Below are 16,148 nucleotides of genomic sequence, written 5' to 3'. Positions count from 1 at the left end.
CCTTCTGCATGTTTTGTAACACTTTCTTGCTCCTGCTTCCGATCCCAATAGCTCCTGCATCGTGACATCTAGATCCCTTGACCACCCTCCTATTATTATTATTATTATTATTATTAGTAGTAGTAGTAGTAGTAGTAGTAGTAGTAGTAGTAGTAGTATGGAATCGGAACTTTTAACTTGTAAATAGTTTGGAATACGTTGATCAAGATGTTGTTTTTTTATTTTTTTTTTTATTATTATGACATTTGTATTTTCTTTTGAAAAGTTTGTGCTTGAAAATTAGTCTCGAAATCGGAATGAATTGTAAATAGGTTTCAATAGTTCTTTTCTCAACTTTTAACTTGTAAATAACAATTTCATCTGCTTGGTATATGTTAATAAAGATTCTATTATTATTATTATTATTATTATTATTATTATTATTATTATTATTATTATTATTATTATTATTATGCGCAGTAAAACTATCTGTATGCACAGTATAAGAATGCACCACAGGGCGCGTAGCGTAACCTGTGAGCCAAGCGAAACTTTCGCTTTGGGTCACGCTAGAACAGCGTCGCCTGCTATACCAGCGAGTAATTCTCTTCTATAAAATCCGTATAATTTAGTTAATATTGGTTTCCCCCGAGAAGTATGGGTCGAATGGATAGACCAATTTTATTCATGTATTCAAATAGATTCAGGGGTACCTAAACCGGTTTCAAGAGAAGGGTTGAATGAGTTGACATGACATGCGGTAGATATAGGGAAGGGTTTAATAAGATGCAAACGATCCAGGTATAAGAGGGGTTTAATGAGATGATGTAAGTTGTGTAAGTGTATCTATTATTGGAAGTTTTAACGTTTTATATTACTGGAGTGAAGTGTAATGTGCTTTGGCGGTACGGTTCCGCCCAGCCAGCCAGGTAGTTACACACTTTTATAGGGAAACAACAATGGAGAAACTAAGAACCAATGAGAAATCATTGATGTTATGGTCAAACGAGTTGAAACCAGACCAAACCAGTTTTGAAAGCTTTTAGAATTCAAAATGGTCTCCTTAATATCGCAGCCTAGACAAACCCGTCAAACCAGTTTTTTAATCCCTGTCACTTTTCATGTTAGCAGACAGTTAGCTGTAACACCCAAAAATGGACACGAGACAAAATTTCATATCAACTCAAATAATTTTATTGAAAAACATGATTACTACTACACGTTCCAAAGAGAATGATTGCGCTGAATTTTACATGAAATCAGTCACTTTATCTATTCTCGCAAATTGTCTCTTCCCGTGTTTTGAAAACAGCTGACTGGAAACTTGCGTCAAAGGATTAAACTACAGGGTTTGTGAGCGGATTCTTAACTCTAAGTCATAAAACGGAGCAGTAGTCTTACAACAAATTGTGTCTACGTTTTTTTGTTTGCACTTAATCAGAGAAAACATCAATCAATTACCAACGCTTAAACTATTGTTAATGTATTTACTAAACAAAAAAAAAATAAAAATATACGCAATTCGCGCTGTTTTTGTCCAACCGATTTCGCTGCCGCGTTACCCTTGTTTCTCTAAACTAATTTTCCGGAAAAGAAAATGTTGACAGCAGAATGAAAGCGAAAAGAAATTCGTGCGTTTACTTTACATGATATACTTTACAAAATTATTCGCATGTTACAGCGGACTATTTGCATTCAACTTATAGTTATGTTTGTGCACTTGGTAACAATACGCGAGTCCTAAACAATTCAAAAGAACGCAAAAAAAAAAAAACCCCAAGTACACTCCAAACTAAACTCCAAATCATACATACCCTTGCATCTCAATGAACCCCTCTAGATCGCTTGCATCTCATTAAACCTTTCCCTATATCTACTGCATGTCATGTCAACTCATTCAACCCTTCTCTTGAAACCGGTTTTGGTATCCCTGAATCTATTTGAATACATGAATAAAATTGGTCTATCCATTCGACCCATACTACTCCCCCGAGCTGTATTTCTTAACCCAAGGATTACCAGACACAGTGTCTGCAAATATTATCAACTACCGTCCAACGTTAAGGCCTTTGGCACGTCGTTTTTGCCAAGGCTCTGCATAAGGACGTGGAACCTACTGCCTAGCAATGTGGTGCAATTTTTAGACAATCACGCCCGAATTCGAAATACGAACGATGCTTAATACTCAAGAATACCAAACAGTTGTATTTTCTTTGTCTTTTAAAATTTCTACTTTCCATGATCGATCAAATACAGTTATCATTAATTCTTTTTTAAATTAAAAGGCCTTTAAATCTTCATTGTGCCTGGCTTCATACCGAATACCAAGTTCGACAGCCAAGAGTTCTCGCCATTTCACAAGCACTCTCCGCAGCCCCCTTAAACTGCATGGAATCGTCACTCTGCACCATTCCCCTGCAGCCAAGGCTTCTCGCCACTTGACAAGCTCTTTTGAACTGAACGGAAAGAAAACAAATACACCAAAGTCATGTTAGAGACCTTGCGTTTCACCTAAACAAGCCAATACGTGATTTACTATCCTGGATCAAAAGAAAGCAAGTGTTTCTTTAAAATTCAGAGTCTTCCTTCTGGGTCGAAGTTCAATGTTGCCGTAAGACTCTCGGTTTCGCCTTCTCTGTTTGATTTGCCTAATTCTTGGCTTAAAGAGGAAGTATCATGGGGTTTTTGGCATCTTTTGTTAAAAATGATGCAATAAGACCTTCAATCAGCTGCCAAATAATTCTAGAATGACGAGAGGAAAGAAATCAACTCAATTCTTGAAAGGAGCAACTCGTGATCTGGCAAGTGTTTGTTTAAAATTCAATGTCTCCCTTCTGGGTCGAGGTTCAATGTTGCCGTAAATTGGAAATAAGCTAGAAGGCTCTCGGTTTCACCTTCTCTGTTTGAATTGCTAATTTTTGGCTTAACACCGCGTCGATTAAAACAAATAAATATTCAAGTAAAAGCAATACTGAGCACGACTCTCCTGCGTGATAAAGATATAATGTAAGGGATGAGAAATTTTTAATCCATTCAAGATAGATGGCCTTTTAACTCACCGATAAAATTTTAAAGCTAAAAGCTTGTGAGGTCGAGTATAAAAGAAAACCAACAGTACAATAAAATAATGAGTGAACATAAACAATAAAAGCTGTACATTTATTTACCTGCTGAAAAACGTTCGTTGAAATATACTGTATACAACGTATGGCTATGTCTACGCCGCACAGTCGAGGTGGAAACAAAGATGAATTGAAATCTTTGATATAATTTTAGTTCTTAACCGATGAGTAGTACTTTTGGCATACATTTTTACTTGTGGATAAAATCCTTAAGTTCGCCATTAAAATGAAAGGTTTACAGCCATGTACGAATTGGCGTTGTCTCATAATTTTATCAATTAGAGTAGGTTTTTTAATGTGACTATGAAGTTTCTTTTATATATATATGTATTTTCTCACATTTGTAATTGGCATTTTTATAGAGTTGTAAAGCATTGAGACTTAGTGTAATGCTTAATTATATATTATATATTATATTCTTATTGTTAAACATGAATTTAGAACACATCAACGCCGACCGCCATGCAGACTCTATCAATAGCCGACAGAAGGGAATAAACAACACCTAAACAGGTTTTATCGGTTTGGTACCTAGAAGGAAACTACACCAGAAAATGTTTTCAAACCTTTTGTCCCAACTGCCTTTTGCCATGATTCTGTGGATGAAAGCAGTCACTCTCAGTAACGAAAGTTGCAAACACAAGAACAGCAACAAGTAAAGCAATGGTGTGGGTCTTCATTCTTAAGGTGAATAAAAACGACAACAATGGACAACTGAGTCAGCACTTCGACAAACTTCTGCTGCTCAGGATTGTGCTGGTGTACAGAGTTTTCCTTTTTTATGTCGTCATAAACGACAAGAAAATTGCATTTAATAAATAGTAGACAATAAAGAATTGTTGATTAAGGAAAGTACATTTTTTCACCTAATTAAAGGTATTTAGTAAGCCTCGGCATAAGCCTCTTACGGTGATGTTTGGGGGCTAAGGAAAAATCTCGAAACTCGCAATTCTTAAAGGATCCGATCAAGCGTATTGCAGTTTTGGGATAAGTACATGAAAGTCTCTTTTTAAAAGTCCAAGAAAAGCCAAATATTGTGAAAGAAATTATATGTTGTACTGTAAGCCTGGTGAATAAATGATAGATGTATTTACTCAGTCAGTCACACAGGCATACGTAGATAAAAGGAAATCCGAGTTCTCCCAACTGGAGTCGAATCTATGATCTTGCAATTATAGTTCGGATGCTCTACCAATGCTCTACAGGAAACTCGTCTTAACGAAGGCCATTAAACAAGGTTCATTTGACAAACATCCTGTGGTATATGTGAAAGAAATATGAGATATATTTGAAGCCTGGTGAATAAATGATAGATGTATTTATCAGTAAAAGACACATGCATACTAAGGAAAAAGGGAATCCGAGTTTTCCCAACAGGAGTTGAATCGATCACCTTCTAATACAGTTCGGATGTTCTACCAATGCTCTATTGGAGACTTGTGGTAACGAAGGCCATTAAACTAGGGTCATTTGACAAACATCCTGTGGTATTTGTGAAAGAAATATTAGTGATATTTTAAGTCTAGTGAATAAATGATTGATGTACTTTTTACGTAAGTGACACATGCATACTCAGGAAAAAGGAAATCCGTGTTCTCCCAACAGGAGTCGAACCTAACGCTAAGCTACAGGAGACTCGTGGGAGCTTAAAGGTCATTAAACTGGGTTTATTTGACAAACATCCTGTATACTGCTAGGATTTGAATGTCAAGGCCTGATGAATAACTGATAAATTTATTATTTAATAATAATTATTGGTCTGGACATTTGGTAGAAAAGTCTAAAATTTATGGGAGACTTTGAGCGCTTTACAAGACTTTGTATAGAGAATACAATATCGTAGATCTCGAATGTTGTTGGCTTGACTCAAAGTCAATGATAATAAAAGTCACTTAAGTAAATTACATAGGTGTAATATAACTGTAAGTTCTTCTTAAATGATTTTTAAAGTTGTTCTAAATTTAGTAAGCCTCGACAAAAGCCCTCACGGCGATGCTCGGGGGCTAAGGAAAAATCCCTTGGAACTCGCAATAATTAAAGGATCCGATCAAGCAGATTGTAGGTTTAGGATAAGTAAATGAAAGTCTCTTTTCACGCAAAAAATGAGTGAGGTCTATTCTTCAGGTCAAAACGACCAGCACGTTTTAAGTGAGACTTCCTCTTGAAGTGCACTCTTCAACTGATGAAAGCCAATAGATAGATATCCGCATTATAGCTGGATAAATAGATAGATAAATAGCCTTTATTTTAACTCAATAAAATAAAAGAAATTAGTTATTGAGACGCGACCTTTAACTAAAGAAGAGGCTAAGCTTCACAATTTTAAAATGTATTTCCGAAGAGTTTTTTCACAGAAACAAACACTTGCCGGAGTGTTCCTGAGTTCAGGATTTCATACAGGCTTAAAAACTAGTAAAACTAGTACAACCTGTCGTCGAACATAACTGTCGCAACAGGACAACTTCTGTCTTTGGCAGGTATACTCATTAAGTTGATCGTTTCCATTGCGGTTCTGCCAAAGACAGGAAAATGTAAAAGAAAAAAAATCCAAGAAAGTTTATCGAAGATACAGGCATTGCTGAAAAGAAAATGCAATTCTTGAACATTCTTAGGACCATTCCCTCAATTTTTATTTATTTTTTTTTTGAGTATCTGTGAGGCTTGTGGCTAAGGCGATGGTTGGTGGGTAAGTATTGGAGACTTTTGCAGTTTTAATTTTCTATTAGAAATATGAAAGTTTCAGTCATAATTAGTAGTAACTGAATTTTTCATTGATGGGCACTGCATTTGTACATTGCACGTGATCACGATTTGCACATACATTTCATCAAATCGGTTTACGAATCCGGCAGGTCATAATTTTCGTGGACATTTGAATTGATGGCCACACCCAAAGTTATAACGATGCCCCAATACAAAAGAAAATCACCAAACAGTTGCATGCTCTTTATCTTTTTATTTCTACTTTCTACGATCGATCAAATACAGTTATCATTAATCGTTTTTTAAAAGGCCTTTGAATCTTCATTGTGCCTGGCTTCATCCGTTACGCCAAGGCCAACAGCCAAGGCTTCTCGCCATTTCACAAGCATTCTCTGCAGCCCTCTCCAACTGCATGGAATTGTCACTCTGCACCATCCCCTCGCAGCCAAGGCTTCTCGCTACTTAACACGCCCTTTTGAACTGAACGAATAGAAAAGAAGGAGTGAAAAGTCTTGTTAGAGACCTTGCGTTTCACCTTAACCATCCGAAACGTGGCTCGATGTCAAAACGCCCAAGAAAGCAATCTTTTGTCAGTTAAAATTTGTATCTTCCTCTATGTCGAACTTCACTGTTGCCGTAAATTGGAAATAAATTTGAAGGCTTGCGGTTTCGCCTTCTTTTGAGATTAAAAAACGAAACAACAAGAAAAACAAGAAGTGAGTCCTGTACTTTGTGTATGAAATGTTAAATTGGACTCTTTGAATGAAAGCCAGTGAGAAGTACTTCTAGCGTAAAATTTACTTGTACTTAAATCCTTAAGTGCACAATTCAAATGAAAGGTTTTCAACCATTTACGAGTTGGCGTTGTTTGATATTCTTGTTGTAAAAGATGAAATAAGAAAACATTAACGCCGCGATGCAGACTCTACCATCAGCAGAACTAACAGCCGACAGAAGGGAATGTAAAAGCCTCAGAGAAGAGGTTCAGAGAAGAAAACTACACCAGAAAATGTTTGCAAACCTTTCCTTCCAACTGCCGTTTGCTAAGAGGATATGGACTAATGCAGTCACTCTCAATAGCCAAAGTTGCAAATACAAGAACAGCAACAAGTAAAGCAATGGTGTGGGTCTTCATTCTTGAGGTGAACAAAAACGTCAACAATCAGTCTGCACTCAGTCGAGAAACGTCTGCTGCTGATTGTGCTGGTGTACAGAGTTTTCCCTTTTATGTCGTCTTAAACGACAGGACAATGGCATTTAGTATATAGTAGACAATACACTGTTGATTTAGAAAAGTGCAGATTTTTCATTGTTGTTTGTCTTAGGCACTGATATGTTATCCATTTACGCTTTTATTTTTTTTCTTGTCACCTGCTCCAATTAGTCTAATCAGGTAAAATATATAGCCACTTTCAAAATTAGCAATACAAGTGCTAAACGTCAAAGAAAAGAAATATTTTGAAAGAAATTGCATGTTACATTGTAAGCCTGGTGAATAAATGATAGATGTATTTTTTACTCAGAGGCACAAGCACACACTCTTTTTTTATAAGAAAATATAATTTTGGGACAGAGGCTGAACGTTCTTCTTCTTCTTATTATTATGTGCAGTAAAACTATCTGTATACACAGTATAAGAAGCACCACAGGGCGCGTAGCGTAACCTGTGAGCCAAGCGAAACTTTAAATAGCACGTGAATATTATTACTATTATTTGCAATACTAGTGCTAATATTATTATTATTATTATTATTATTATTATTATTATCATTATTACTATTATTATTATTATTTTGCGATTTGAGCCTGAAAACGTTCTTAACATGTTCTTAAAGTGTGGTATAGTATTTCAATAAATCGATGAGGACGTGACGAGGAAACTTATCAAAGTGCAGTGTTTGCTCAACTACAAACTGCATGTATCATGCAATACGAAAACCACATTGTTAATGTTAAAAAACGTCCCTAAGTATTTGAGTTGATTTTCCTGTTAGACTACAGTTTTACTTTTCTTTTACCTTCATTTATACCACTCAAAAAAAAAAAAATAAATAAATAAATAAAAGCAAGCGAGCAAAATAAAGCGTTTTTAACAGACTCTCCGCCTGGGTATGTTCTTAGTATGTTCTTAAAAGTTTGGTTAATCTCAGCCTGAACGTTCTTATGAAAAAGGTCCTTATACATATATAAAAAGGGTGTACTAGGAATAAAGGAAATCCGAGTTGCCCGAACAGTGGTAGAGTCTATGGCCTTCTAATTACCGCTCAGATGCTCTACCAATGCTCTACAGGAGACTCGAAACTAGGTTCATTTGACAAAGACCCTGTGGTATTTGTGAAAGAAATATGAATGAAATTTAAGCCTGGTGAATAAAAGATAAATGTATTTTCGCCGTAAGTGACACAGGCATACTAAGGAAAAAGGAAATCGGAGTTCTCCCTACAGGAGTCGAACCTGCCGCTGAGCCTGACAGGAGACTCGTGGGAGCTAAGGCCATGAAAGTCAGTTCATGCGACAAACATCCTGTATACTGCTAGGATTTGAATGATAGAGAGATAACCTTTTTTAACTCGATTAAACAAAAAGATTAGTTATTCAGAATTTTGAAAGTTAAAGGCGATCTTTAGCTAAAGAAAACGCTACCTTTTTTCACAATGTTAAAATGTCTTTCTGAAGAGATATTTCATCGAAACGAAAAGTTGGGTGTTCCTGAGTTCAGGATTTCATACAGGCTTTAAAACTAGTAAAACTAGTACTACCTGTCGTCGAATATAACAGCACACCAGAAAAATATCTGTCTCATGCAGTTATACTCATCAATTTGATCGTTTTCCTAGAGGTTCTGCCATAGAGAGAAAAAGGTAAATGACAAACCCTAGAATGTAAATCAAAGATACAGGTAGTGCTGAAAAAACTAGCATATGATTAACAGACATTCTAAGAACCATACCATCCGAATATATTTATTATTATTATTATTTACGAGGTTTGTGGTTAGACTTTTGCAGTTTTCATTTTCTGTAAGAATTACATTCGTTTTCATAATTAGTAGTAGCTGAATCTTTGTTGATGACACCGCGATTTGTACACATATTTTATCACACCGGTTTAGGAATCCCGCGGGTTCTTCTCATGGACCACACCCGTAGTACGAACGATGCACCAGTACTCAAGAAAATCACCAAACAGTTGCATGTTCTTCATACTTTTATTTCTACTTTCTATAATCAGTAAAATGCAGTTATCATTAATCCTTGTTTAAAAAGCCTTTAAATCTTCATTGTGCCTGACTTCATCCCTGAAACCAAGGCCGACAGGAAATGCTATTCGGCGCTATTTCACAAACACTCTCCGCAGCCCTCTTAGGCTGCATGGAATCGTCACTCTGTGCCATTCCCCCACAGCTAAGGCTTCTCACCATTTCACAAGCACTCTCTGCAGCCCTCTTAAACTGCATGGAATTGTCACTCTGTGCCATTCCGCCGCAGCCAAGGCTTTTCACCACTTGACAAGCTCTTTTGAACTAAACGGAAACAAAACAAGGAGAGAAAAGTCATGTTAGAGACTGTTACGTTTCACCTAAACAATACAATACGTGATTTGATGTCCTTACGGACAAGAAAGCAAGCGTTTGTTTAAAATTGAGTGTCTTCCTTCTTTGTCGAGGTTCACTGTTGCCGTAAATTGAAAATAAACCTGACGTCTCGTGGTTTCATCTTCTTTGTTTGGTTTGCTTAATTCTTGGTTAAGCGAAGTACCGATGGCGATGTGTTTAAAAAGCAAAACAACAACCAAAATTAATAGTGAGTCCTGTAGCGGAATCGGTCCTAAACTATCAGTTCACGGAATGTGGTTCTTACTGTTAAGTGTAAGTCAAACAAAAATTATACTGAGCACTAATCTCCTGTGTGACAATATGCTATACTATGATCAGGTTGACAAATTTTAACACCTTTAAAGAAACCCTAAAGTTTTCTCTTAATTCCAAAGCAACTGACCAGCGCTTTTCTGTGGTATAAAAGTTAACTTTTTATTTTGTGTATAAAATGTTGAAGTTCGGCTTTCATATAAAAGCCCATGAGCAGAAATTTTGGCATAAATTCTTACTTTTGGATTAAACCCTGAAGTGCACAATTTAAATGGAAGGTTTTCAAGCATGTATGAGTTGCCGTTTGTTTCATACTCGTATTGTAAAAGATTAAATTAGAAAAAAAATTAGGCCTCCATACAGACTATACAATAGCCGACAGAAGCCGGGAATATAAAAGCCTCTACAGGTTTCATTGGTTTAATTTGGGGAAGAAAACTACACCGGAAAATGTTTTCAAACCTTTTCTCCCAACTGCCTTTTACCATACCACCGACCTTGTGCAGAAAGGCAGTTACTCTCGGTAACAAAAGTTGCAAACACAAGAACAGCAACAAGAAAAGCAACGTTGTGGGTCTTCATTCTTGAGGTGAATAAAAGCAACAACAATGGCCAACTGAGTCTGCACTTCGACAAACTTCTGCTTCTGCTGGAAGACTATAAAGAATTATTTTTTGAGGAAAATGAGTTTTTTTTATTTCAATTTCGGTACTGCTATGTTATCCATTTATTCTCTTATTTATTTTACTTTTACCATCCCTAATCAGTCTATTCAGGCAAAATATACAATTTTAGACACTTAAATAAATGTATTATTCCAGTTAAAATAACATCAAACTTACGGAAGCTTTAAAGGGACATCGATGTTTTTGTGGAAATTCGAATTTAAGTATTTTTTTTTTAGTTTGAAATCGAATTCGAGTTTCACTGAGACGTTAGCATTATAACATTACAACGAAATACATACAGCTGAAACGGGTAGCGAAGGATCCACCATATCTGAATTAATAAATTTTGAGGTGTCGAACGCACTCCTATAACCTTTGATTACTGTTAGTAATGAAACGAAATAAGTCTGGGCCACTAAACTAAGTTGGAAAAAGTTCTCCATAGCTGAATTTGTAAAATGTAGATGTTGATTGAAAGCACTCATATAATCTTTGGATTACTGCTGGTTATTATTATTATTATTATTATTATTATTATTATTATTATTATTATTGTTATTGTTGTTTTTCTTATGTGTTACTCTTTATAGAGAACAAAGGGTGAGACAAAGTAGTATTATAAGGGAGTCTCCATCAAAATGAAATGTGCGTCACAAGCCCCTGAAGGCTGGAACCTCGGTTGTAAACCAAAACCCTGTTACAAACCTTATGGAATATAGTAAGGTAGACGTTTAAGACGAAGTCTACATTATTTGTTCCTTATATTGACCTGTAAAGACGAATGTTCTTATTGTGATGTTACTGGATCAATATCCTCCACAGTGTTTCACAGCATTATGCATACAACATATATACTATTTTAATTGTATAAATTCAGGTCGTTTTTCAATAAAAATAGAACAGTATTATTGATATCCAAAATAGGAAAGTAATATAAAATGGGCGCATTTCTAAGAAAATGACAACGGTTTTAATCAAGATGTTTAATTAAATCATGCCTTCCACTACTGTCAATATCTTAGCAATTCTCAAGTTTTGCAAAAGACAACTAGTTTAGCAGGAATCTTTTTTAGTTCCGTCATTTGATCTCATTCTTTTAATTCTGTGTAGCCAATCAATTGATATTCAGCCCAGAAATGTAACATTTATCTCGTAATGTACCGATCGTTAGTACCTGAACAGATACACCTGAGGACTACTTATTTTAAAATATATTAAAGTTGTTTTAAGATGCATGCACACTTATATATAAATATATCTGCTGTTAATGCAAAAACGAATGGGCTGCTTTGACAAGAAGGAAAGGACTGCCTCACTGACATAGTGAACGTTAATTGTTTCTTACTAACTATGTTTCTTAGGACGAATTCGCAGACAGTACTGATAAGTAACTGGCTCAATATCGTCAGAGCAATGTTATATTCTAAGGAGAACACTTTAGCCATATGCGCTACATTTAATTTTAATAAGTCATGAGGCAAACCGGTGAGAGTGACGGAGACTTTAATTTCTAAGGAGACCGCAAAGTTTTTTTTATCAACGAACTTTCTGTAATTGAATTATACCTTCCGACTTTCGTAACCCGAAACAACGCAATTCATATCTCTGTATTTATTTAAAATACTGGATTATTTAAAATAACGAACTTTTGACTTCGTTGTATTAATAAAACCGCATTTAAGTTCTTGTCTAGAAACTTTGGTCAGACTTGTGAATCACTGAAAAATGAAACTGAAATCGTTTTAGTTTTGACTCGTTTTCTTGCCTTTTTTATGTATTATTTTTACCTACACCCCTTTATATGAGAACGTCTAAATTTGGGGCTGCGGCTGAGCGTTTTTATCTTAGACATATTTGAGCCTAAAAAGTTCTTAAGATATTCTTAAGTTACCTTTTATAGCATTTTAATAAATCAATGCGGAAGTGACTAAGACATCTATCAAGGAACAATATGCGCCATAATCGGCAGTCTAAGTCCGACGCAAAATGAGATGTTAAACTATGTACCAGGCATGAAATAAGAAATCCATTGTCAATGCTCGCATTGCAGGATGAGTTAAAACATGAGTAGAGTTAACGATGAGCTAGATGTGAAAATATCAAGAACGCAGTTGATTTAAAACTAATAGGACCCTGGTTGTCCGTGGACTAGCACCGGTATGAACAAGTTGATGAAGTGTTCTCACCAGGCCGCGCCATTGCGGGATTTCTGCAATTTCAAATCAAAAGGGACACTTAGATGATACAAAAGGGCCAACAGGGCGCAAAGGAAAAAACAAGGTAAAAAATTGCTCTGAAATGAAATTGCTGCGAAGAGAAATTCTAAAATGAGACAAGAATTATTACAGGTTTCGATCGAGTAAAACTAAGCGAAAAATGCGGGAAAGATCAATGATTCCTATAACAGGGATTATGACTGGTTAGGCGTGTTGACACCTAAGGCAATGAGCGGCGTTATTGCATTTTAAAACACATGTGCGACAAACCGGTCCAACAATTTGTTTATGAATTTACGTTGGCGAGCATCTCATGTTTATTTGTTGCAAACAGAGCAAAACAAGGAAGTCAGGAATGGTATTTCAATAGTAAAGCGAAGCTGTCGAGGTTACAGTTAGAAAAGAACCTGCTTTTGATAAAGAAACAGAAACGATCATTCGAAGCGACAGTCGAAGCCAAGAAACTAAGTACAAACAAGGGTATTCAGGCTAGCGGTCATGAAAAGTTTTAATGCGCCAAATGTCAATTAAAAACACGAGTTTCAGTTCTATTTGTAGTTTAAATTGGAGCCGGGTTACGAATCAAGGAGGTTCTTCCTATGGACCACACCCGTAGTACGAACGATGCCCCAATACTAAAGAAAATCATCAAACGGTTGCATGCTTTTTACACTTTTATTTCTACTTTCTATGATCGATCAAATGCAGTTATTATTAATCCTTGTTTAAAAGGCCTTTAAATCTTCATTGGCCTGGATTCATCCATGATACCAAGGCCGGCAGGAAATGCTATTCGGCGCTATTTCACAAGCACTCTCCGCAGCCATCTTAGGCTGCATGGCATCGTCATTCTGTGCCAATCCTCCACAGCCAAGGCTTCTCGCCATTTCACAAGCACTCTCTGCAGCCCTGTTAAACTGCATGGAATCGTCACTCTGTGCCATCCCCCCGCAGCTAAGGCTTCTCGCTACTTGACAAGCTCTTTTGAACTGAACGGAAACAAAACAAGGAGAGAAAAGTCATGTTAGAGACTGTTACGTTGCACCTAAACAATCCAATACGTGATTCGATGTCGTCATGCACAAGAAGGCAAGTGTTTGTTTAAAATTAAGTGTCTTCCTTCTTTGTCGAGGTTCACTGTTACCGTAAATTGAAAATACACCCGAGGGCTTGTGGTTTCATCTTCTTTGTTTGTTTTGCTTAATCCTTGGTTGAGCGAAGTACGATGGCGATGTGATTAAAAAGCAAAAAAAGAACCAAAATTAATAGTGAGTCCTGTAGCGGAATCGGTCCTAAACTATCAGTTCGCGGAATGTGGTTCTTACTGTTAAGTGTAAGTCAAACAAAAATTATACTGAGCACTACTCTCCTGTGTGACAATAATTATGCTATACTATGATCAGGCTGACAAATTGCAACACCTTTCAAGAAACTCTAACGTTTGCTCTTAATTCCAAAGCAACTGACCAGCGCTTTTCTGTGGTATAAAAATTTACTTTTTATTTTGTGTTTAAAATGTTGAAGTTCGCCCTTCAAATGAAAGCCCATGAGCATAAACTTTGGCATAAATTTTTACTTTTGGATTAAACCCCGAAGTGCACAATTTAAATGGAAGGTTTTCAAGCATGTATGAGTTGCCGTTTGTTTCATACTCAGTATTGTAAAGAACTAAATTAGAAAACATTTAGGCCTCCATACAGACTATACAATAGCCGACAGAAGCCGGGAATATAAAAACCTCAACAGGTTTCATTGGCTTAATATAGGGAAGAAAACTACACCGCAAAATGGTTTCAAACCTTTTCTCCCAACTGCCTTTTACCATACCGCCGATATTGTGAAGCAAGGCAGTAAGTCTCGGTAACAAAAGTTGCAAACACAAGAACAGCAACAAGAAAAGCAACAGTGTGGGTCTTCATTCTTGAGGTGAATAAAAGCAACAACAATGGCAACTGAGTCTGCACTTCGACAAACTTCTGCTTCTGCTGGAAGATGGAAAGTAATTGTAAAAGACTATAAAGAATTTTTTTTTGAGAAAAATGAGTTTTTTTATTTTCATCTAATTTCGGTACTGCTATGTTATCCATTTACCCTCTTATTTATTTTACTTTTACCATCGCTAATCAGTCTATTCAGGCAAAATATACAATGATAGACACTTAAATAAATGTATTATTCCAGTTAAAATAACATCAAACGTACGAAAGCTTTAAAGGGACATCGATTTTTTTGTAGAAATTCGAATTTAAGTTTTTGTTTAGTTTTGAAATCGAGTTCGAGTTTCACTGAGATGTTAGCATTACAACAGTACAACGAAAGATATACAACTGAAACGGGTAGCGAAGGATCCACCATATCTGAATTAATAAACTTTGAGGTGTTGAACGCACTCCTATAATCTTTGATTACTGTTAGTAATAAAACGAAAAAAGTGAGTATAGCTAAATGTCGTGGGTCGTGGGTAGTGGGTAGAGGTCGTGGGTCGTGGTTGTAGGTCGTGGGTAAAAAAAATATAAATAAATAAAAATAAATCAAAAAAATAGAAGTACAGTTGTAAGATTACAAGACAGGACTCATTTCTATGAAATATTTCAATTACCTGCTAATCCCCTTCCCCACCCCCACAGTCAGTTAAAAGGCGGATCCACAGAACACAGGCCAACACTTCAATATTTGAGAATTAATTAAAATGTCTTGGGAGAAAAAATTAAAAAAGAAAGAAAGGAACAAAATATGTCAAGCGACCTACCCCCGGCAAGTACACACCTAACCCCCATCCTCCCTCACCCCACGCCAATTTCACGAAATGGCGGTTCCATAGAATAAACGGACACCAGAAAGGCAGTTTGCCATAGTCTGCGATCAAGCTCTTTTGGGAGCTCTCTCCCCAAGAGAGCTTGCTCGCAGGCTAAGTTTGCCAAAGAAGCAAAAATGGGAGGGGGAAGTTCTCTGGCACTTTGTACCACCACCCTACTCCTTCATACTCCTCAAGTTGATATACTCTTTGGAGGGATAACCTCCTTTATCCCCCTTGTATTGACAAAAAAGCCTTCAAAAGGAACACAACTGATCTCGGCGAATCGAGCTTTGCAGTGCTCTAACCTCATTGGTCCGAAGCTCTGGACCAATATCAAAACTTTGATCCGCTAAGCGATATAAATACGGCTAACACATTTGAGTGTTGCTTGTGTCGACGAGATACACAGCAACTGATGAGATTCCAAGAGAATCGAAACTGCAGTCTTGCATGAGAAACAACATTAGACACTCCCAGAAGAAATTTCACTAGCATCCTAGAGACTCACAAGACAGTTGTCTGTCTTTGCTTTAAATATCTGCTGCGGATGCGAGCTAAGCCACAAAATAATGGAGGTACATGTCATGTCAATTCAGAGAGCTAAAAGACAGCGCTACAACGAAGCTATAGCTCTCGAAAGCGAGAGACAACAATGATCAGCTTTGTAAAGATGAGAATCCGTTAGATACTCATATCCGTGATAAACAAACAATTTGCACTCGGTACAATAGCATGAGCATTAATTCACGGTTTAAGAAATCCACGGATCCTGAATCTTCACAGATAACATTTATT

General features: G+C 36.5%; 2 long non-coding RNA genes across 3 annotated transcripts; both read right to left on the bottom strand.

The window, feature by feature from the left end:
- Positions 1–2,204: 2,204 nt before the first annotated feature.
- LOC146485751 (uncharacterized) lies at positions 2,205–7,060 on the bottom strand. 2 transcript variants are annotated; one of them, XR_014863342.1, is made up of 2 exons: positions 6,826–7,060; positions 2,205–2,435 (listed from the first exon to the last, which is right to left on the bottom strand). It is a non-coding gene; the product is annotated as an uncharacterized LOC146485751 (long non-coding RNA). The 2 variants fall into 2 exon arrangements; XR_014863343.1 differs by lacking the exon at positions 6,826–7,060 and adding an exon at positions 3,668–3,877.
- A 1,946-nt stretch (positions 7,061–9,006) lies between these two features.
- LOC146485750 (uncharacterized) lies at positions 9,007–10,153 on the bottom strand. The gene is made up of 2 exons (XR_014863319.1): positions 10,135–10,153; positions 9,007–9,327 (listed from the first exon to the last, which is right to left on the bottom strand). It is a non-coding gene; the product is annotated as an uncharacterized LOC146485750 (long non-coding RNA).
- Between the last annotated feature and the right edge of the window lie 5,995 nt (positions 10,154–16,148).

Source organism: Pavona decussata, unplaced genomic scaffold (assembly GCF_977016875.1).
Source record: "Pavona decussata unplaced genomic scaffold, jaPavDecu1.1 SCAFFOLD_25, whole genome shotgun sequence".
NCBI lineage: Eukaryota > Metazoa > Cnidaria > Anthozoa > Scleractinia > Agariciidae > Pavona > Pavona decussata.
This window is presented reverse-complemented; position numbering and strand designations above follow the sequence as displayed.